The sequence below is a fragment of the Taudactylus pleione genome, unplaced genomic scaffold (genome assembly GCF_031769625.1).
Source record: "Taudactylus pleione unplaced genomic scaffold, aTauple2 ptg000738l, whole genome shotgun sequence".
NCBI lineage: Eukaryota > Metazoa > Chordata > Amphibia > Anura > Myobatrachidae > Taudactylus > Taudactylus pleione.
Genome location: NW_028285140.1, coordinates 1,884,157 through 1,910,000, shown reverse-complemented (window position 1 = coordinate 1,910,000; position 25,844 = coordinate 1,884,157). Strand labels below are relative to the sequence as shown.

General features: G+C 49.6%; 1 protein-coding gene across 1 annotated transcript in view; it reads right to left on the bottom strand.

Annotated features, from left to right (window-relative positions):
- The window catches only part of LOC148477190 (voltage-dependent L-type calcium channel subunit alpha-1C-like), a 477,994-nt gene that overhangs the window by 444,040 nt on the left and 8,110 nt on the right, over positions 1–25,844 (bottom strand). The gene's annotated exons all lie outside the window — the stretch shown is intronic.

Below are 25,844 nucleotides of genomic sequence, written 5' to 3'. Positions count from 1 at the left end.
TATCTACCTATTTATCTCATATCTATCTATTATCTATCTATCTCATATCTATCTATTTATCTCATATATATATATATATATATATATATATATATATATCATATCTATCTATCTATCTCTCATATCTATCTCATATCTATCTATCTATCTCATATCTATCTATTTATCTCATATCTATCTATCCATCTCATATCTATTTATCTCATATATATCTATCTATCTATCTCATATCTATCTATCCATCTATCTATCTATCTAGCTATCTTAGATATAATATGAACTGGGAGAGGTTTGAGGTCTTAGGCCTTAACACCATCCCCAAATAAGTCCTTAATTTTCATGACAATCTTACATATTGAAATATTACAGCTATATGGGGCCTGATCACATAGTTGAGCGATTTGTTACTACTACGCAGGAGCAAACATCTGTAGAATCTCCTACGGCGCATTGCGTTACACAGAGTATACAGTATGTATATGGTGAGATCGGAACACATGGTAATGGAAGTGCAGCATTAATAGGAAACATTTGCTGATGCTTATATTTATTTATACCCAAACCTATCCTCCCTCACCCAGACACCTTCTATACCCAAACCTATCCTCCCTCACCCGGACACCTTCTATACCCAAACCTATCCTCCCTCACCCGGACCACCTTTTATACCCAAACCTATCCTCCCTCACCCGGACACCTTTTATACCCAAACCTATCCTCCCTCACCCGGAAACCTTTTATTCCCAAACCTATCCTCCCTCACCCGGACACCTTCTATACCCAAACCTATCCTCCCTCACCCGGACACCTTTTATACCCAAACCTATCCTCCCTCACCCGGACACCTTTTATACCCAAACCTATCCTCCCTCACCCGGAAACCTTTTATTCCCAAACCTATCCTCCCTCACCCGGACACCTTCTATACCCAAACCTATCCTCCCTCACCCGGACACCTTCTATACCCAAACCTATCCTCCCTCACCCGGACACCTTTTATACCCAAACCTATCCTCCCTCACCCGGACACCTTTTATACCCAAACCTATCCTCCCTCACCCGGACACCTTCTATACCCAAACCTATCCTCCCTCACCCGGACCACCTTTTATACCCAAACCTATCCTCCCTCACCCAGACCACCTTTTATACCCAAACCTATCCTCCCTCACCCAGACCACCTTTTATACCCAAACCTATCCTCCCTCACCCGGACACCTTCTATACCCAAACCTATCCTCCCTCACCCGGACACCTTTTATACCCAAACCTATCCTCCCTCACCCGGACACCTTCTATACCCAAACCTATCCTCCCTCACCCGGACACCTTCTATACCCAAACCTATCCTCCCTCACCCGGACCACCTTTTATACCCAAACCTATCCTCCCTCACCCGGACACCTTTTATACCCAAACCTATCCTCCCTCACCCGGACACCTTCTATACCCAAACCTATCCTCCCTCACCCGGACACCTTTTATTCCCAAACCTATCCTCCCTCACCCGGACACCTTCTATACCCAAACCTATCCTCCCTCACCCGGACACCTTTTATACCCAAACCTATCCTCCCTCACCCGGACACCTTCTATACCCAAACCTATCCTCCCTCACCCGGACCACCTTTTATACCCAAACCTATCCTCCCTCACCCGGACACCTTCTATACCCAAACCTATCCTCCCTCACCCGGACACCTTCTATACCCAAACCTATCCTCCCTCACCCGGACACCTTCTATACCCAAACCTATCCTCCCTCACCCGGACACCTTCTATACCCAAACCTATCCTCCCTCACCCGGACACCTTCTATACCCAAACCTATCCTCCCTCACCCGGACACCTTTTATACCCAAACCTATCCTCCCTCACCCGGACACCTTTTATACCCAAACCTATCCTCCCTCACCCGGACACCTTCTATACCCAAACCTATCCTCCCTCACCCGGACACCTTTTATTCCCAAACCTATCCTCCCTCACCCGGACACCTTCTATACCCAAACCTATCCTCCCTCACCCGGACACCTTTTATACCCAAACCTATCCTCCCTCACCCGGACACCTTCTATACCCAAACCTATCCTCCCTCACCCGGACCACCTTTTATACCCAAACCTATCCTCCCTCACCCGGACACCTTCTATACCCAAACCTATCCTCCCTCACCCGGACACCTTCTATACCCAAACCTATCCTCCCTCACCCGGACACCTTCTATACCCAAACCTATCCTCCCTCACCCGGACACCTTCTATACCCAAACCTATCCTCCCTCACCCGGACACCTTCTATACCCTGACCATTATTTCCATTACTTATTTTATTCTATTTTTCTTCATGTATTTTAGATCACATCTCTTCTTATTTTCTGAGTTTTTATCGTATTCACATTGAACACCGCACATACTTAGCGCTCTGTGACCCTTAGGGGTTCAACACACAATTTGTTTCTGCTTTTACTGAGCTGCTTTTGTACACAGCGCAGCAAACGAGTGTTACCGATTGCGTCCAACTCAGTGCCAGGCCCTATACAGTATGCCTCCATATTATAATCAGCTCCACGCTGCAAGTTATCCTCATTTACCAGAAACGCTCAGATCCGACATAGCGAGGAGGTACAATTTATGTATCACGCGGGCGGAACGTATCGCAGCCATCATGGCGAATCTTCTGCTGAGCCTACACTATTTATTCCAGGGAAGAAGACCCAGGGCGAGTCTTGTGATGCAACTGTTATACTCACAGTAGCTGAATGGGTCACCTGGGACCACCATCCCCAGATAAGGAATAGAATCAGAATTATTAGGATATTACTCATCTCCTCTATTTTATGGTTGCCCCACTCCCCTTAATGATTCCAATATGGAGTTGCCCTGAGTTGTCTCTCGATTTAGCCCCAGCTCACAACTTTCATCCAACATTTGTCTCATTATTTTATTTCAAACAACGAGCCTAGAAAGCCCTCTGTTGTCTCCGTTCTTCCTCTAGTGGCCAATCGTGCGGGAGGAGGGGGCCGCATCGGTCTCTGTCGGCCGGGAAGGCAGCTTTACAAGGTGGTGGTGGTGAGGGGGGGGGATGTGACAGACACCGGCACGGTTAGTTGGAGCTGGCAGGGTTATTTGGAGACCGGAGGGCAGGCAGACAGGTGAGGGTTCAGTCTCTCTTCCCAGCCCTGCCGTCAAGCTGCGCATGCGACAGGCAGTCAGTGAAGTTTCTCACTTACGAAAAACTGCTTCGTAGATAGTTTAGGGCAGGAGGCATGATGAATGAGGCATGATGAATGAGGCATGATGAATGCCTCCTAAACTGTGTTTGAACTCGCAGCGAGTTCAAACCATAATTATCACAAGTGATAATAATGTTTTGATGAATAGGCCCCACCAAGTTTGTTACCTGATTCATTACCCTCCTATACTGTAAAATGTACAGATATTGGAACTCCATCAGCAATGTATCTGAAATGATACCCCCTCTTTCCTCTAATGTATGCCCCTTCTACCTTTAAACAGTCCCTGCTCCTCCCTGTCTATGTAAGCCGGGACAAGGTTTAGAGGCGGCTGGGCCTCTGCACCTACAGCCACACATACAATCTTTATTGGTGATGTCACAATCAGTCAGCGATGCCAATTGTAGGTGCGAGTGCAGAGAGTCTGGTACCCCTAAACATTGTCTAGCGGCATACAAGGACTGGCCGCAAATCCTGGCAATGCCCGTGAGCCAGTACGATCCTGCTCCTCATACTGCCACTAGGGGTGCCGAGAACGGGGGAGCGGTGCTAATTACACAAGCCCTGGCTGCTGCTGTGGGTCCGACACCGATGCAGCAGTCTCCTCTCCTCTGAATGTAGGGGGGAGCAATCACACTGATCTAGCCCCCCCTCGATTTGCACGGGGCTGAGGGGCTTACAGCGCCAGTCATTTTTTTTTCTCCCTATGGGGGGTGCGGGGGCCACACCTCCCATGATTAGGCCACGCCTAATGGAGCCTGGGCTGGATCTACGGCCATGACAGCCACAGCAGACCCTCCAACATGACTCCTTAAACTAGACACAAAATGTTCTGCTCCTGGACTTCCCACATAATTTATGATTGCAGTCACCTGTGTTGGACTAGTTCAGTTATGAAGTTATCCAGTGGGCAGCCCAGGAGCAGAGCATTGTGTACCTGGTGGAAGGGGTCATGTAGGAGGGTGTGTAAGTGGGAAGCCCAGGAGCAGAGCGCTGTGTACCTGGTGGAAGGGGTCATGTAGGAGGGTGTGTAAGTGAGAAGCCCAGGAGCAGAGCATTGTGTACCTGGAGGAAGGGGTCATCTAGGAGGGTGTGTAAGTGGGAAGCCCAGGAGCAGAGTGCTGTGTACCTGGTGGAAGGGGACATGTAGGATGGTGTGTAAGTGGGAAGCCCAGGAGCAGAGCACTGTGTACCTGGAGGAAGGGGTCATCTAGGAGGGTGTGTAAGTGGGAAGCCCAGGAGCAGAGCATTGTGTACCTGGTGGAAGGGGACATGTAAATGGGAAGTCCAGGAGCAGAGCATTGTGTAATTGGAGGAAGGGGACATGTAGGAGGGTGTGTAAGTGGGAAGCTCAGGAGCAGAGCGCTGTGTACCTGGTGGAAGGGGTCATGTAGGAGGGTGTGTAAGTGGGAAGCCCAGGAGCAGAGCATTGTGTACCTGGTGGAAGGGGACATGTAAATGGGAAGTCCAGTAGCAGAGCATTGTGTACCTGGAAGAAGGGGACATGTAGGAGGGTGTGTAAGTGGGAAGCTCAGGAGCAGAGCGCTGTGTACCTGGTGGAAGGGGTCATGTAGGAGGGTGTGTAAGTGGGAAGCCCAGGAGCAGAGCATTGTGTACCTGGTGGAAGGGGACATGTAAATGGGAAGTCCAGGAGCAGAGCATTGTGTACCTGGAGGAAGGGGACATGTAGGAGGGTGTGTAAGTGGGAAGCCCAGGAGCAGAGCATTGTGTACCTGGTGGAAGGGGACATGCTGGAGGGTGTGAAAGTGGGAAGCCCAGGAGCAGAGCACTGTGTACCTGGTGGAAGGGGTCATGCTGGAGGGTGTGTAAGTGGGAAGCCCAGGAGCAGAGCGCTGTGTACCTGGTGGAAGGGGTCATGTAGGAGGGTGTGTAAGTGGGAAGCCCAGGAGCAGAGCATTGTGTACCTGGAGGAAGGGGACATGTAGGAGGGTGTGTAAGTGGGAAGCCCAGGAGCAGAGCATTGTGTACCTGGTGGAAGGGGACAAGTAGGAGGGTGTGTAAGTGGGAAGTCCAGGAGTAGAGCATTGTGTACCTGGAGGAAGGGGACATGTAAGTGGGAAGCCCAGGAGCAGAGCAATTTGTACCTGTTGGAAGGGGACATGTAAGTGGGAAGCCCAGGAGCAGAGCACTGTGTACATGGTGGAAGAGGACATGTAGGACGGTGTGTAAGTGGGAAGCCCAGGAGCAGAGCATTGTGTACCTGTTGGAAGGGGTCATGTAGGAGGGTGTGTAAGTGGGAAGCCCAGGAGCAGAGCATTGTGTACCTGGTGGAAGGGGTCATGTAGGAGGGTGTGTAAGTGGGAAGCCCAGGAGCAGAGCGCTGTGTACCTGGTGGAAGGGGTCATGTAGGATGGTGTGTAAGTGGGAAGCCCAGGAGCAGAGCATTGTGTACCTGTTGGAAGGGGTTATGTAGGAGGGTGTGTAAGTGGGAAGCCCAGGAGCAGAGCACTGTGTACCTGGTGGAAGAGGACATGTAGGAGGGTGTGTAAGTGGGAAGCCCAGGAGCAGAGCGCTGTGTACCTGGTGGAAGAGGACATGTAGGAGGGTGTGTAAGTGGGAAGCCCAGGAGCAGAGCATTGTGTACCTGTTGGAAGGGGTTATGTAGGAGGGTGTGTAAGTGGGAAGCCCAGGAGCAGAGCACTGTGTACCTGGTGGAAGAGGACATGTAGGAGGGTGTGTAAGTGGGAAGCCCAGGAGCAGAGCACTGTGTACCTGGTGGAAGGGGACATGTAAGTGGGAAGCCCAGGAGCAGAGCAATTTGTACCTGTTGGAAGGGGACATGTAAGTGGGAAGCCCAGGAGCAGAGCACTGTGTACCTGGTGGAAGAGGACATGTAGGAGGGTGTGTAAGTGGGAAGCCCAGGAGCAGAGCACTGTGTACCTGGTGGAAGGGGACATGTAAGTGGGAAGCCCAGGAGCAGAGCAATTTGTACCTGTTGGAAGGGGACATGTAAGTGGGAAGCCCAGGAGCAGAGCACTGTGTACATGGTGGAAGAGGACATGTAGGAGGGTGTGTAAGTGGGAAGCCCAGGAGCAGAGCATTGTGTACCTGGTGGAAGGGGTCATGTAGGGTGTGTAAGTGGGAAGCCCAGGAGCAGAGCACTGTGTACCTGGTGGAAGGGGTCATGTAGGAGGGTGTGTAAGTGGGAAGCCCAGGAGCAGAGCATTGTGTACCTGTTGGAAGGGGTTATGTAGGAGGGTGTGTAAGTGGGAAGCCCAGGAGCAGAGCGCTGTGTACCTGGTGGAAGGGGTTATGTAGGAGGGTGTGTAAGTGGGAAGCCCAGGAGCAGAGCACTGTGTACCTGGTGGAAGAGGACATGTAGGAGGGTGTGTAAGTGGGAAGCCCAGGAGCAGAGCACTGTGTACCTGGTGGAAGGGGACATGTAAGTGGGAAGCCCAGGAGCAGAGCAATTTGTACCTGTTGGAAGGGGACATGTAAGTGGGAAGCCCAGGAGCAGAGCACTGTGTACATGGTGGAAGAGGACATGTAGGACGGTGTGTAAGTGGGAAGCCCAGGAGCAGAGCATTGTGTACCTGTTGGAAGGGGTCATGTAGGAGGGTGTGTAAGTGGGAAGCCCAGGAGCAGAGCACTGTGTACTTGGTGGAAGCGGACATGTAGGAGGGTGTGTAAGTGGGAAGCCCAGGAGCAGAGCATTGTGTACCTGTTGGAAGGGGTCATGTAGGAGGGTGTGTAAGTGGGAAGCCCAGGAGCAGAGCGCTGTGTACCTGGTGGAAAGGGTCATGTAGGAGGGTGTGTAAGTGGGAAGCCCAGGAGCAGAGCGCTGTGTACCTGGTGGAAAGGGACATGTAGGAGGGTGTCTAAGTGGGAAGCCCAGGAGCAGAGCACTGTGTACCTGGTGGAAGGGGACATGTAAATGGGAAGCCCAGGAGCAGAGCACTGTGGACCTTATTCAGAGTCGGTCGCGAGCGCTGAGCGCTCGCAACCGACTCGATGTTGGTCCACAGGGCATGCGCACGATGGAGACGGCTGTCGTGCGCATGCGCAAGTCCCCGCTAACGACGGGTCCGTCGTTAGCGGGCTCGAAGCAGACGGAGCGAGCTGTCGATGTTGATTGACAGCTCGGTCCGTTTGCTGGCCGGGCAGGGGGCGTGCCCAGCCAAACGAAGGCGTTCCTTGCGGAACGCTTGCCGTTTTGTGGGCGTCCCCAAAGACATCATCAGTGATGTCAGTGGGGAACTTCCTGCTCAAACAGAGCAGGAAGCTCCCTGGGGCTTAAGGTTGACGAGACCCTACCCTAGGGACTCGTCGTAAGCCCCGATGGTCGCAATGGTCTTGACCATCGCGACCATCTCCCTTAGCGGTCGATAGAGCTGTGGGTGTTAACCCACTGCCTAACGACCGACATGGAGGCGGCCGTTCAGGATGCAAGCGGCCGCCCTGTTTCTGAGCGACCGCTTGCATCCTACGACCGCCTCTGAATGAGGCCCTGTGTACCTGGTGGAAGGGGACATGTAGGAGGGTGTGTAAGTGGGAAGCCCAGGAGCAAAGCACTGTGTACCTGTTGGAAGGGGTCATGCTGGAGAATTTGCCATCTTATGGATTGAGAGCACATTGTCTTATATCAGTGTAGTGATTTATGATACAGAATACAAGTTACGTCATAAGTAATAGGTTATATGGCAATCTTTGAATTTTGTTTTTCTGAACGCCTTTAGTCCTGCTGTTACCTCCTGTAAATCGGGTATTTAGTTTGCGCTATGTTAGTGCAGCTGGAAGACAAACCCGACCATTGGATGCTGGATGCCTGGAAATCTGAATTTCTGCCTTGAGGTTTGGCACAGATTCCAGAAGGACGGGCGGCATGTTCATTTGAGGCATTTGGCACAGGAGCTGGTGAAACGCCGACGTTCTGCTCGGGCCGGCAGCAAAGGGTTAGGTGACCTGGGGTGATTCCCATCTGACCTTCTGTCACACAATCAGTACTGTGTCATCTATCTGTCCCTCTGCCATTCACCAGCTACATACAATAAGCGATATGACGCAAGGTGCCTCCCCTGTGGGATCTATGGGGTAAATCACACTGTTAGTAAAGATGGCACCATGAAGAATCATTCTGTAAGTAGCCAATATGTCCCTCGGGAATGGCTGCGGATCTGATTATCTCTGACTGACAGCAATGAGGGACAGATGCCTTATCCCGGGTCACAATGTCACAGGGACACAGAGAGACAGTCCTGGTGAATGGAAACAGACCCCTTTGTCATGTACTGTGTGGTACTCAGAGAGGAGGCTCCAGGCTGCTGTCACATAATGGGCCCGCCACATCATACAAAGAAGCCAACGATTTATGAGACAAGGCCCGAGGCCGAGCAATCTTTCCAGGGATGGTAATGTACTATGGGGCGGTAACTATACTGCACCTGTTGCCGTGAATACAACAGCTCTTATGCTATACAATACTGGAAGTAACTATACATCATGCAGTATGTGGGAGGAGGGGGGGGAGCCACTACATCCATAGTTATATGAGATTCCATATCGCACTTTACATATATATATGACAGGCACAGTTCTAGGGGGAAAAATATACCCCCATATAGCCAGTATACCTCCATATAGCTAAGTATACCTCCATATAGCCACATATAACCCCATATAGCTAAATATACCTCCATACAGCCACATATATCCCCATATAGCCAGTATACCTCCATATAACCACATATACCCCCATATAGTCAGTATACCTCCATATAGCCAGTATACCTCCATATAACCACATATACCAGTATACCTATATATAACCACATATACCAGTATACTTCCATATAACCACATATACCAGTATACTTCCATATAACCACATATACCAGTACCCCTCCATATAATCACATATACCAGTATACCTCCATATAGCCACAAATAGCCACATATAGCCAGTATACTTCCATATAGCCACATATACCCCATATAGCCAATATACATCCATATACCCCCATATAGCCAGTATATCTCTATATAGTCACAAATAGCCAGTATACCTCCATATAGCCACATATACGCCCATATAGCCAGTATAACTCCATATAGCCAGGATATCTCCATATAGCCACATATACCCTCACACAGCCAGTATACCTCCAAATACCCTCACACACCACCACACAGCCAGTATACCTCCAAATACCCTCACACACCACTACACAGTCAGTATACCTCCAAATGCCCTCACACCACCACACAGCCACTATACCTCCATATATCCTCACACACCACCACACAGCCTGTATACCTCCATATATCCTCACACATCACCACACAGCCAGTATACCTCCATATACCCTCACACACCACCACACAGCCAGTATACCTCCATATACCCTCACACACCACCACACAGCCAGTATACCTCCATATACCCTCACACAGCCAGTATACCTCCATATACCCTCACACACCACCACACAGCCAGTATACCTCCATATACCCTCACACATCACCACACAGCCAGTATACCTCCATATATCCTCACACATCACCACACAGCCAATATACCTCCATATACCCTCACACACCACCACACAGCCAGTATACCTCCATATACCCTCACACACCACCACACAGCCAGTATACCTCCAAATACCCTCACACACCACCACACAGCCAGTATACCTCCATATACCCTCACACATCACCACACAGCCAGTATACCTCCATATATCCTCACACACCACCACACAGACAGTATACCTCCATATACCCTCACACACCACCACACAGCCAGTATACCTCCATATATCCTCACACACCACCACACAGCCAGTATACCTCCATATACCCTCACACACCACCACACAGCCAGTATACCTCCATATACCCTCACACACCACCACACAGCCAGTATACCTCCATATATCCTCACACACCACCACACAACCAGTATACCTCCATATACCCTCACACAACACCACACAGCCTGTATACCTCCATATACCCTCACACACCACCACACAGCCAGTATACCTCCATATACCCTCACACATCACCACACAGCCAGTATACCCCCATATACCCTCACACACCACCACACAGCCAGTATACCTCCATATACCCTCACACACCACCACACAGCCAGTATACCTCCATATACCCTCACACACCACCACACAGCCACTATACCTCCATATATCCTCACACACCACCACACAGCCAGTATACCTCCATATACCCTCACACACCACCACACAGCCACTATACCTCCATATATCCTCACACACCACCACACAGCCAGTATACATCCATATACCATCACACAGCCTGTATACCTCCATATACCTCACACACCACCACACAGCCAGTATACCTCCGTATACCCTCACACACCACCACACAGCCAGTATACCTCCATATACCCTCACACACCACCACACAGCCAGTATACCTCCATATACCCTCACACATCACCACACAGCCACTATACCTCCATATATCCTCACACACCACCACACAGCCAGTATACCTCCACATACCACCACACAGCCAGTATACCTCCATATACCCTCACACACCACCACACAGCCCGTATACCTCCATATATCCTCACACACCACCACACAGCCAGTATACCTCCATATACCCTCACACACCACCACACAGCCAGTATACCTCCAAATACCCTCTCACACCACCACACAGCCAGTATACCTCCATATACCCTCACATACCACCAAACAGCCAGTATACCTCCATATGCCCTCACACAGCCAGTATACCTCCATATACCCTCACACACCGCCACAGCCAGTATACCTCCATATACCCTCACACACCACCACACAGCCAGTATACCCTCACACACCATCACACAGCCAGTGTACCTCCATATACCCTCACACACCACCACACAGCCTGTATACCTCCATATACCCTCACACCACCACACAGCCAGTATACCCTCACACACCACCACACAGCCAGTATACCCTCACACACCATCACACAGCCAGTATACCTCCATATATCCTCACACACCACCACACAGCTAGTATACCTCCATATACCCTCACACACCACCACACAGCCAGTATACCTCCATATACCCTCACACACCACCACACAGCTAGTATACCTCCATATACCCTCACACAGCCAGTATACCTCCATATACCCTCACACACCACCACACAGCCAGTATACCTCCATATACCCTCACACATCACCACACAGCCAGTATACCTCCATATACCCTCACACACCACCACACAACCAATATACCTCCATATATCCTCACACACCACCACACAGCCAGTATACCTCCATATACCCTCACACAGCCAGTATACCTCCATATACCCTCACACACCACCACACAGCCGGTATACCTCCATATACCCTCACACACCACCACACAGCCAGTATACCTCCATATATCCTCACACACCACCACACAGCCAGTATACCTCCATATACCCTCACACACCACCACACAGCCAGTATACCTCCATATACCCTCACACACCACCAGCCAGTATAACTCCATATATCCTCACACCACCACACAGCCAGTATACCTCCATATACCCTCACATACCACCACACAGCCAGTATACCTCCATATATCCTCACACACCACCACACAGCCAGTATACCTCCATATATCCTCACACATCACCACACAGCCACTAAACCTCCATATACCCTCACACACCACCACATAGCCAGTATACCTCCATATATCCTCACACCACCACACAGCCAGTATACTTCCATATACCCTCACATACCACCACACAGCCAGTATACCTCCATATACCCTCACACACCACCACACAGCCACTATACCTCCATATATCCTCACACACCACCACACAGCCAGTATACCTCCATATACCCTCACACACCACCACAGCCAGTATACCTCCATATACCCTCACACACCACCACACAGCCAGTATACCTCCATATATCCTCACACACCACCACACAGCCAGTATACCTCCATATATCCTCACACACCACCACACAGCCACTAAACCTCCATATACCCTCACACACCACCACATAGCCAGTATACCTCCATATATCCTCACACCACCACACAGCCAGTATACTTCCATATACCCTCACATACCACCACACAGCCAGTATACCTCCATATACCCTCACACACCACCACACAGCCAGTATACCCTCACACAGCCAGTATACCTCCATATATCCTCACACACCACCACACAGCTAGTATACCTCCATATACCCTCAGACACCACCACACAGCCAGTATACCTCCATATACCCTCACACACCACCACACAGCCAGTATACCTCCATATACCCTCACACATCACCACACAGCCAGTATACCTCCATATACCCTCACACACCACCACACAACCAATATACCTCCATATATCCTCACACACCACCACACAGCCAGTATACCTCCATATACCCTCACACAGCCAGTATACCTCCATATACCCTCACACACCACCACACAGCCAGTATACCTCCATATACCCTCACACACCACCACACAGCCAGTATACCTCCATATATCCTCACACACCACCACACAGCCAGTATACCTCCATATACCCTCACACACCACACAGCCAGTATACCTCCATATACCCTCACACACCACACAGCCAGTATACCTCCATATACCCTCACACCACCAGCCAGTATACCTCCATATATCCTCACACCACCACACAGCCAGTATACCTCCATATACCCTCACATACCACCACACAGCCAGTATACCTCCATATACCCTCACACACCACCACACAGCCAGTATACCTCCATATACCCTCACACACCACCACACAGCCAGTATACCTCCATATACCCTCACACAGCCAGTATACCTCCATATACCGTCACACACCACCACACAGCCAGTATACCTCCATATATCCTCACACACCACCACACAGCCAGTATACCTCCATATACCCTCACACACCACCACACAGCCAGTATACCTCCATATACCCTCACACAGCCACCACACAGCCAGTATACCTCCATATACCCTCAAACACCACCACACAGCCAGTATACCTCCATATACCCTCACACAGCCACCACACAGCCAGTATACCTCCATATACCCTCACACACCACCACACAGCCAGTATACCCTCACACACCATCACACAGCCAGTATACATCCATATATCCTCACACACCACCACACAGCTAGTATACCTCCATATACCCTCACACACCACCACACAGCTAGTATACCTCCATATACCCTCACACACCACCACACAGCAAGTATACCTCCATATACCCTCACACACCACCACACAGCCAGTATACCTCCATATACCCTCACACAGCCAGTATACCTCCATATACCCTCACACACCACCACACAGCCAGTATACCTCCATATACCCTCACACACCACCACACAGCCTGTATACCTCCATATACCCTCACACACCACCACACAACCAATATACCTCCATATATCCTCACACACCACCACACAACCAATATACCTCCATATATCCTCACACACCACCACACAGCCAGTATACCTCCATATACCCTCACACAGCCAGTATACCTCCATATACCCTCACACAGCCAGTATACCTCCATATACCCTCACACACCACCACACAGCCAGTATACCTCCATATACCCTCACACCACCACACAGCCAGTATACCTCCATATACCCTCACACACCACCACACAGCCAGTATACCTCCATATACCCTCACACACCACCACACAGCCAGTATACCTCCATAAATCCTCACACATCACCACATAGCCAATATACCTCCATATATCCTCACACACCACCACACAGCCAGTATACCTCCATATACCCTCACACCTCCACACAGCCAGTATACCTCCATATACCCTCACACAGCCTGTATACCTCCATAAATCCTCACACATCACCACACCGCCAGTATACCTCCATATACCCTCACACAGCCAGTATACATCCATAAATCCTCACACACCACCACACAGCCAGTATACCCTCACACACCATCACACAGCCAGTATACCTCCATATATCCTCACACACCACCGCACAGCTAGTATACCTCCATATACCCTCACACATCACCACACAGCCAGTATACCTCCATATACCCTCACACACCACAACACAGCCAGTATACCTCCATATACCCTCACACACCACCACACAGCCAGTATACCTCCATATACCCTCACACATCACCACACAGCCAGTATACCTCCATATACCCTCACACAGCCAGTATACCTCCATATACCCTCACACACCACCACACAGCCAGTATACCTCCATATACCCTCACACACCACCACACAGCCAGTATACCTCCATATACCCTCACACAACACACAGCCAGTATACCTCCATATACCCTCACACACCACACAGCCAGTATACCTCCATATACCCTCACACACCACCAGCCAGTATACCTCCATATATCCTCACACCACCACACAGCCAGTATACCTCCATATACCCTCACACACCACCACACAGCCAGTATACCTCCATATACCCTCACACACCACCACACAGCCAGTATACCTCCATATACCCTCACACACCACCACACAGCCAGTATACCTCCATATATCCTCACACACCACCACACAGCCAGTATACCTCCATATACCCTCACACACCACCACATAGCCAGTATACCTCCATATACCCTCACACACCACCACACAGCCAGTATACCTCCATATACCCTCACACACCACCACACAGCCAGTATACCTCCATATACCCTCACACACCACACAGCCAGTATACCTCCATATACCCTCACACACCACACAGCCAGTATACCTCCATATACCCTCACACACCACCAGCCAGTATACCTCCATATATCCTCATACCACCACACAGCCAGTATACCTCCATATACCCTCACACACACAGCCAGTATACCTCCATATACCCTCACACACCACCACACAGCCAGTATACCTCCATATACCCTCACACAGCCAGTATACCTCCATATACCGTCACACACCACCACACAGCCAGTATACCTCCATATATCCTCACACACCACCACACAGCCAGTATACCTCCATATACCCTCACACACCACCACACAGCCAGTATACCTCCATATACCCTCACACAGCCACCACACAGCCAGTATACCTCCATATACCCTCAAACACCACCACACAGCCAGTATACCTCCATATACCCTCACACAGCCACCACACAGCCAGTATACCTCCATATACCCTCACACACCACCACACAGCCAGTATACCCTCACACACCATCACACAGCCAGTATACCTCCATATATCCTCACACACCACCAAACAGCTAGTATACCTCCATATATCCTCACACATCACCACACAGCCAGTATACCTCCATATACCCTCACACACCACAACACAGCCAGTATACCTCCATATACCCTCACACACCACCACACAGCCAGTATACCTCCATATACCCTCACACATCACCACACAGCCAGTATACCTCCATATACCCTCACACACCACCACACAGCCAGTATACCTCCATATACCCTCACACACCACCACACAGCCAGTATACCTCCATATACCCCCACACAGCCAGTATACCTCCATATACCCTCACACAGCCAGTATACCTCCATATACCCTCACACAGCCAGTATACCTCCATATACCCTCACACAGCCAGTATACCTCCATATACCCTCACACACCACCACACAGCCAGTATACCTCCATATACCCTCACACACCACCACACAGCCAGTATACCTTCATATATCCTCACCCACCACCACACAGCCAGTATACCTCCATATACCCTCACACACCACCACACAGCCAGTATACCTCCATATACCCTCACACCACCACACAGCCAGTATACCTCCATATACCCTCACACAGCCTGTATACCTCCATAAATCCTCACACATCACCACACCGCCAGTATACCTCCATATACCCTCACACAGCCAGTATACATCCATAAATCCTCACACATCACCACACAGCCAGTATACCTCCATATACCCTCACACAGCCAGTATACATCCATAAATCCTCACACATCACCACACAGCCAGTATACCTCCATATATCCTCACACACCACCACACAGCCAGTATACCTCCATATACCCTCACACATCACCACACAGCCAGTATACCTCTATATACCCTCACACACCACCACCACACAGCCAGTATACCTCCATATATCCTCACACAGCCAGTATACCTCCATAAATCCTCACACATCACCACACAGCCAGTATACCTCCATATACCCTCACACATCACCACACAGCCAGTATACCTCCATATACCCTCACACAGCCAGTATACCTCCATAAATCCTCACACATCACCACACAGCCAGTATACCTCCATATACCCTCACACACCACCACACAGCCAGTATACCTCCATATACCCTCACACATCACCACACAGCCAGTATACCTCTATATACCCTCACACACCACCACCACACAGCCAGTATACCTCCATATACTCTCACACCACCACACAGCCAGTATACCTCCATATACCCTCACACATCACCACACAGCCAGTATACCTCCATATACCCTCACACATCACCACACAGCCAGTATACGTCCATATATCCTCACACATCACCACATAGCCAGTATACCTCCATATACCCTCACACAGCCAGTATACATCCATAAATCCTCACACATCACCACACAGCCAGTATACCTCCATATACCCTCACACACCACCACACAGCCAGTATATCTCCATATACCCTCACACACCACCACACAGCCAGTATACCTCCATATACCCTCACACACCACCACACAGCCAGTATACCTCCATATACCCTCACACATCACCACACAGCCAGTATACCTCCATATACCCTCACACACCACACTGCCAGTATACCTCCATATACCCTCACACATCACCACACAGCCAGTATACCTCCATATACCCTCACACATCACCACACAGCCAGTATACCTCCATATATCCTCACACATCACCACATAGCCAGTATACCTCCATATACCCTCACACAGCCAGTAGACATCCATAAATCCTCACACATCACCACACAGCCAGTATACCTCCATATACCCTCACACACCACCACACAGCCAGTATATCTCCATATACCCTCACACACCACCACACAGCCAGTATACCTCCATATACCCTCACACACCACCACACAGCCAGTATACCTCCATATACCCTCACACATCACCACACAGCCAGTATACCTCCATATATCCTCACACATCACCACATAGCCAGTATACCTCCATATACCCTCACACAGCCAGTATACATCCATAAATCCTCACACATCACCACACAGCCAGTATACCTCCATATACCCACACACCACCACACAGCCAGTATATCTCCATATACCCTCACACACCACCACACACCCAGTATACCTCCATATACCCTCACACACCACCACACAGCCAGTATACCTCCATATACCCTTACACATCACCACACAGCCAGTATACCTCCATATACCCTCACACAGCCAGTATACCTCCATAAATCCTCACACATCACCACACAGCCAGTATACCTCCATATACCCTCACACACCACCACACAGCCAGTATACCTCCATATACCCTCACACATCACCACACAGCCAGTATACCTCTATATACCACCACACAGCCAGTATACCTCCATATACCCTCACACCACCACACAGCTAGTATACCTCCATATACCCTCACACATCACCACACAGCCAGTATACCTCCATATACCCTCACACATCACCACACAGCCAGTATACCTCCATATACTCTCACACATCACCACACAGCCAGTATACCTCCATATACCCTCACACATCACCACACAGCCAGTATACCTCCATATATCCTCACACATCACCACATAGCCAGTATACCTCCATATACCCTCACACAGCCAGTATACATCCATAAATCCTCACACATCACCACACAGCCAGTATACCTCCATATACCCTCACACACCACCACACAGCCAGTATATCTCCATATACCCTCACACACCACCACACAGCCAGTATACCTCCATATACCCTCACACACCACCACACAGCCAGTATACCTCCATATACCCTCACACATCACCACACAGCCAGTATACCTCCATATACCCTCACACACCACACAGCCAGTATACCTCCATATACCCTCACACATCACCACACAGCCAGTATACCTCCATATACCCTCACACATCACCACACAGCCAGTATACCTCCATATATCCTCACACATCACCACATAGCCAGTATACCTCCATATACCCTCACACAGCCAGTAGACATCCATAAATCCTCACACATCACCACACAGCCAGTATACCTCCATATACCCTCACACACCACCACACAGCCAGTATATCTCCATATACCCTCACACACCACCACACAGCCAGTATACCTCCATATACCCTCACACACCACCACACAGCCAGTATACCTCCATATACCCTCACACATCACCACACAGCCAGTATACCTCCATATATCCTCACACATCACCACATAGCCAGTATACCTCCATATACCCTCACACAGCCAGTATACATCCATAAATCCTCACACATCACCACACAGCCAGTATACCTCCATATACCCACACACCACCTCACAGCCAGTATATCTCCATATACCCTCACACACCACCACACACCCAGTATACCTCCATATACCCTCACACACCACCACACAGCCAGTATACCTCCATATACCCTCACACATCACCACACAGCCAGTATACCTCCATATACCCTCACACAGCCAGTATACCTCCATAAATCCTCACACATCACCACACAGCCAGTATACCTCCATATACCCTCACACACCACTACACAGCCAGTATACCTCCATATACCCTCACACATCACCACACAGCCAGTATACCTCTATATACCACCACACAGCCAGTATACCTCCATATACCCTCACACCACCACACAGCTAGTATACCTCCATATACCCTCACACATCACCACACAGCCAGTATACCTCCATATACCCTCACACATCACCACACAGCCAGTATACCTCCATATACTCTCACACATCACCACACAGCCAGTATACCTCCATATACCCTCACACATCACCACACAGCCAGTATACCTCCATATATCCTCACACATCACCACATAGCCAGTATACCTCCATATACCCTCACACAGCCAGTATACATCCATAAATCCTCACACATCACCACACAGCCAGTATACCTCCATATACCCTCACACACCACCACACAGCCAGTATATCTCCATATACCCTCACACACCACCACACAGCCAGTATACCTCCATATACCCTCACACACCACCACACAGCCAGTATACCTCCATATACCCTCACACATCACCACACAGCCAGTATACCTCCATATACCCTCACACACCACACAGCCAGTATACCTCCATATACCCTCACACATCACCACACAGCTAGTATACCTCCATATACCCTCACACATCACCACACAGCCAGTATACCTCCATATATCCTCACACATCACCACATAGCCAGTATACCTCCATATACCCTCACACAGCCAGTATACATCCATAAATCCTCACACATCACCACACAGCCAGTATACCTCCATATACCCTCACACACCACCACACAGCCAGTATATCTCCATATACCCTCACACACCACCACACAGCCAGTATACCTCCATATACCCTCACACACCACCACACAGCCAGTATACCTCCATATACCCTCACACATCACCACACAGCCAGTATACCTCCATATATCCTCACACATCACCACATAGCCAGTATACCTCCATATACCCTCACACAGCCAGTATACATCCATAAATCCTCACACACCACCACACAGCCAGTATATCTCCATATACCCTCACACACCACCACACAGCCAGTATACCTCCATATACCCTCACACACCACCACACAGCCAGTATACCTCCATATACCCTCACACATCACCACACAGCCAGTATACCTCCATATACCCTCACACACCACACAGCCAGTATACCTCCATATACCCTCACACATCACCACACAGCCAGTATACCTCCATATACCCTCACACAACACCACACAGCCAGTATACCTCCATATATCCTCACACATCACCACATAGCCAGTATACCTCCATATACCCTCACACAGCCAGTATACATCCATAAATCCTCACACATCACCACACAGCCAGTATACCTCCATATACCCTCACACACCACCACACAGGCAGTATATCTCCATATACCCTCACACACCACCACACAGCCAGTATACCTCCATATACCCTCACACACCACCACACAGCCAGTATACCTCCATATACCCTCACACATCACCACACAGCCAGTATACCTCCATATATCCTCACACATCACCACATAGCCAGTATACCTCCATATACCCTCACACAGCCAGTATACATCCATAAATCCTCACACATCACCACACAGCCAGTATACCTCCATATACCCTCACACACCACCACACAGCCAGTATATCTCCATATACCCTCACACACCACCACACAGCCAGTATACCTCCATATACCCTCACACACCACCACACAGCCAGTATACCTCCATATACCCTCACACATCACCACACAGCCAGTATACCTCCATATACCCTCACACACCACACAGCCTAATCACTATATATATTTGCCCCCCGTTTGGGTTAGTCATGTAGAGTTGGATGCATTTGTGCCCCAAACATACACAGGAAAAGACACATGCAAGAAAATGCCTCTTTGTCAGTTTTTATGTTCAGTCAGATGTATCTCAAGATGCGTCCAGCTGCAGAATGCTCGTGTTATGTGTTATCAGTAGAAATCAGTGCGTATACTTTCTCCCCATGACATGTAGAGGTCCGTCTCGCCAGAGTTAGCCGCAAATGTGAAATGCGCACACGGCCACCCCTATTTGTACACAATATAATAATGTGATGAAATGTCCCATACACAAGAGAGAATATTGCCTGGAGAATAATAAATGTGTAAAATGGAATTACATTCAATGCGGAAAAGTCAATTAAATACAAATCGCTGCAGTTTTTACATTTAAAAACCAAATAAGGTAACCAAAATGGCCCATTGTATCAGCCCCCAGCATGCACCTCCTGTCAGGTGGGTCTACAGGTGGTGCAAATACACAGTACGTAAATGCGTATCTTACATCCGCCAATACGTGAGCCCCTTTGGGTTTAATTCTTTCCTTTTACCCCTTAGGTTGAAAACTCTCATGAGTGTCCCCGTCACGGTTATCAAGCAGTTCTATCGTGTAACTTCTTCGTACATTATACGACTTCTACAGCGTTACACATATCGGCGGCGTTGTATAAAGGGCGCAAAATAATGGGCTAATAGTCTCGGCCACATAACTCCACGCCCCTCCGCTGACACATTGGCAGACGCCAGTTTGAATTTAGATTCTGCGTTGAAAAAAACGGGACGACTCTTTACCGGCGTGAGATTGATATTTTCAGAACGCACTTTCTGCGGAGACTTTAAACTCCATCTGCTCTGTAAAGATTTAGAATAATAATAAAAAACAAAGGCCCTGATTCAGAGCCGGACGCTCTGACAAGAGCGCTCGCTCTGAATCAGGGCCCTCCTCCATTAAAATGGAGCGTCCTCCTGGACGCTCGTATAGCTGTGGGTCACCACCCACAGCATATACGAGCGTCCAACAAGATGGTCGCGATGGTCTTGACCATCGCGACCATCGGACTTGCGAGTGAAACCCTGTGGTCGGGTTTCTCAACCACAAGCCCTGGAGTGATTTTGGCTCTATCAGAGCCAAAATCACTCCCACTGACATCACTAGTGATGTCAGTGGGGCCGGCTTCAGACGGTAGGCGTTCCCATGGGAACGCCTCCGTCTGGCAGGCACGCCCCCAGCACGCCCACCAAAGGGGGCGTGCTGTCAATCAACATCGACAGCACGCCCCCTTTGGTACGAGACCCGGAGCGATGGAAAGTCCTTCGCTCGCCGGGTCTCGCGCATGCGCACGACGGAGCTCCCTCCGTCGTGCGCATGCGCAGAGGGGAACATCGACCCACTTGCGAGCGTACTGCCGCTCGCGAGTGTGTCTGAATGACCCCCAAACTCCAAGGCGTTGCTACGGACATAGGGCACCCAACGCACGGATTTTAGGAACATCCTCTTGTAATCGCCGATGTTAGAAATAAAGCAGGAGAGGACGAATAAGATACTAATTTATTGTTTATCTGAATAGTTTGCATAAGGGCTTTATATTTTTTGACCGGAGAGTCAGGCGGCGGATCTCACGGAAAATCTGGGAATGATAAACAATCGCTTGGCAGCAGTAGAGTGCGCTCAGCATATAAGTACGGGGAGATTCATTGGTGACAGATTTTAGAGGCTTCGCCAGCAGCAAAGATAATAATAAATAAATGTAATTTTCAGGGTACGGCTGGAAAACAATGTAACGGATTTAAAATGATAAAGATATTTTGTATTTTAATGAATTAATTTATATGGGGTATTTAGCGAATTATCTGTACAGATGGCAAATCCGAGGGCAACACGTGGGTAAAGCGGGCAAGGACAGATCTTACAGATTTCATATTTTGGGAATATGTTTTAATATTAACGCAATGGAGCAGATCTAGGAAAATATTGGCTAATGAAACATGGGGGGTGATTCATCATGTTAGAAATGCGTACACAGATTAAAGTAAACTCTAGTCTTGAAGTGGGAGAGAGTTTTGGTGATTTGATCAATGGTGTTAAGTTAATTGGAAGATTAAAGGTGCGCAGAGCTCTGCCAGCGAGCGCGTTCAGTATGGCAGACTGCCCGATCGCCTGCCTTACTAGTTATAGATATTCACAAGTCTCTCATACCCGAGGGGCGGTCGTACTGCGGCAGTTACAGAAGGGCAGCGCAGTGAGGGGGGGACGATAACTGTATAAGGGAACGTTTTCTTACTGCTAATTACAGAAGTCTTCTTCCTCCGGATAATAGGTACAATACCAATATACACAATATTTGCATATGATATGAAGTCACTGTCATGCTGACTGGTCTGGGTTTAGGGTATACAGACATTTTATGTGGCATGCACATTTTGCGTGATTTAGAGATGTACACGAAGACGATAATTACGCAGTTGACTGATTACGAGCAAACTGCGCACGTGTCTTATGTAGTACAGTGCATGCGTCAAGTTACATAACCGTAGTCGCTCGCAGCTACTTTTTATCCGCAGTGTGATTGACAGTCGGGGACCGTTTGCGGGAGGTAGCAGGGGAATGGCGGCAAAAAACTCAGGCAGGTCCCGACCATTTTCGGGGGCGTGTCAAAGCCTGCGTCTGCCATCCCGTCTGCAATAAAACTGGCTCTGGGGCTCAGTACACGCGCCCATTCTGCGCTACCCCAGGGATACTCTAAAGGTTGATCATTGAAGGATCTGCGACCCATGCAAGGGTACCCGAAAAATCGGGAGCGTCCTGCGACTTCCGGGAGTGTAGGCAAGCATGAGCTGGTGGGTGTCTTAATACAAATCCCGGCGGTTTGGATATTTTTGCACAGTCTGTGTGTACCAAGAAGCAGTTGCAATGGGATTAGTGGCCATGTTGGAAACGGACCCTTTGCGTTCTGTAAATGCACAATAATCCACAATATGGGCATCGGTGGTTGTCCTATGTCAGTCTTATGGTGAGCACACACTAGACCAGGGATGGGGAACCTCAGGCCCGGGGGCCGTATAAGGCCCCCCAGAATCATTTGGTCTGGCCCTACGGGGTTTTTCTCTGTTAGCCTCACCTGGATAGCAGGGTACCTAGAATGGCACCATGCGGCCAGAATCTATGCAGCAGAGCCGCCTGGAGCGTCCTTAGGATGCTTCTGACGGTCACACCGCTGTACTTACAGCTCCCCGGAGCATCCTCAGGATGTTCCAGGCATTGCTGTATTCACTGTTGAGTGTGGCTCCGTCCCCATGTGATCACACGGAGGGGGCGTGGCCTGTACCGGGCCCGCGAATAATGTTTTATATATATGAAAATGGCCCTCAGCAGAGAAAAAGGTTCCCCACCCCTGCACTAGACAATATTTTGCACGATTCGCCCGATTTCGACGAATCGGAAAGACAAATCATACAAAACATGAGGCACATATGCTGTCAGCCAAGCACACATGAGGCACATATGGTGTCAGACAGGCACACATGAGGCACATATGATGTCAGGCAGGCACACATGAGGCACATATGATGTCAGGCAGGCACACATGAGGCACATATGATGCCAGGGACACATGAGGCACATATGATGTCAGGAAGGAACACATGAGGCACATATGCTGTCAGGCAGGCACACATGAGGCACATATGATGTCAGGGACACATGAGGCACATATGATGTCAGGGACACATGAGGCACATATGATGTCAGGCAGGCACACATGAGGCACATATGATGTCAGGCAGGCACACATGAGGCACATATGATGTCAGGCAGGCACACATGAGTCTATGATGTCAGGCAGGCACACATAAGGCACATATAATGTCAGGCAGGCACACATGAGGCACATATGATGCCAGGGACACATGAGGCACATATGATGTCAGGGACACATGAGGCACATATGATGTCAGGCAGGCACACATGAGGCACACATGATGTCAGGCAGGCACACATGAGGCACATATGATTTCAGGCAGGCACATATGATGTCAGGCAGGCACACATGAGGCACATATGATGTCAGGCAGGCACATATGATGTCAGGCAGGCACACATGAGGCACATATGATGTCAGGCAGGCACACATGAGGCACATATGTTGTCAGGCAGGCACACATGAGGCACATGTCAGGCAGGCACACATGAGGCACATATAATGTCAGGCAGGCACACATGAGGCACATGTCAGGCAGGCACACATGAGGCACATATGATGTCAGGCAGGCACACATGAGGCACATATAATGTCAGGCAGGCACACATGAGGCACATGTCAGGCAGGCACACATGAGGCACATATGATGTCAGGCAGGCACACATGAGGCACATGTCAGGCAGGCACACATGAGGCACATATGATGTCAGGCAGGCACACATGAGGCACATATGATGTCAGGGACACATGAGGCACATATGATGTCAGGGACACATGAGGCACATATGATGTCAGGCAGGCACACATGAGGCACATATGATGTCAGGCAGGCACACATGAGGCACATATGATGTCAGGCAGGCACACATGAGTCTATGATGTCAGGCAGGCACACATAAGGCACATGTCAGGCAGGCACACATGAGGCACATATGATGTCAGGCAGGCACACATGAGGCACATATGATGTCAGGCAGGCACACATGAGGCACATGTCAGGCAGGCACACATGAGGCACATGTCAGGCAGGCACACATGAGGCACATATGATGTCAGGCAGGCACACATGAGGCACATATAATGTCAGGCAGGCACACATGAGGCACATGTCAGGCAGGCACACATGAGGCACATATGATGTCAGGCAGGCACACATGAGGCACTCCCCTCTGCCTCTATCTTCGGGATACACCATGGTG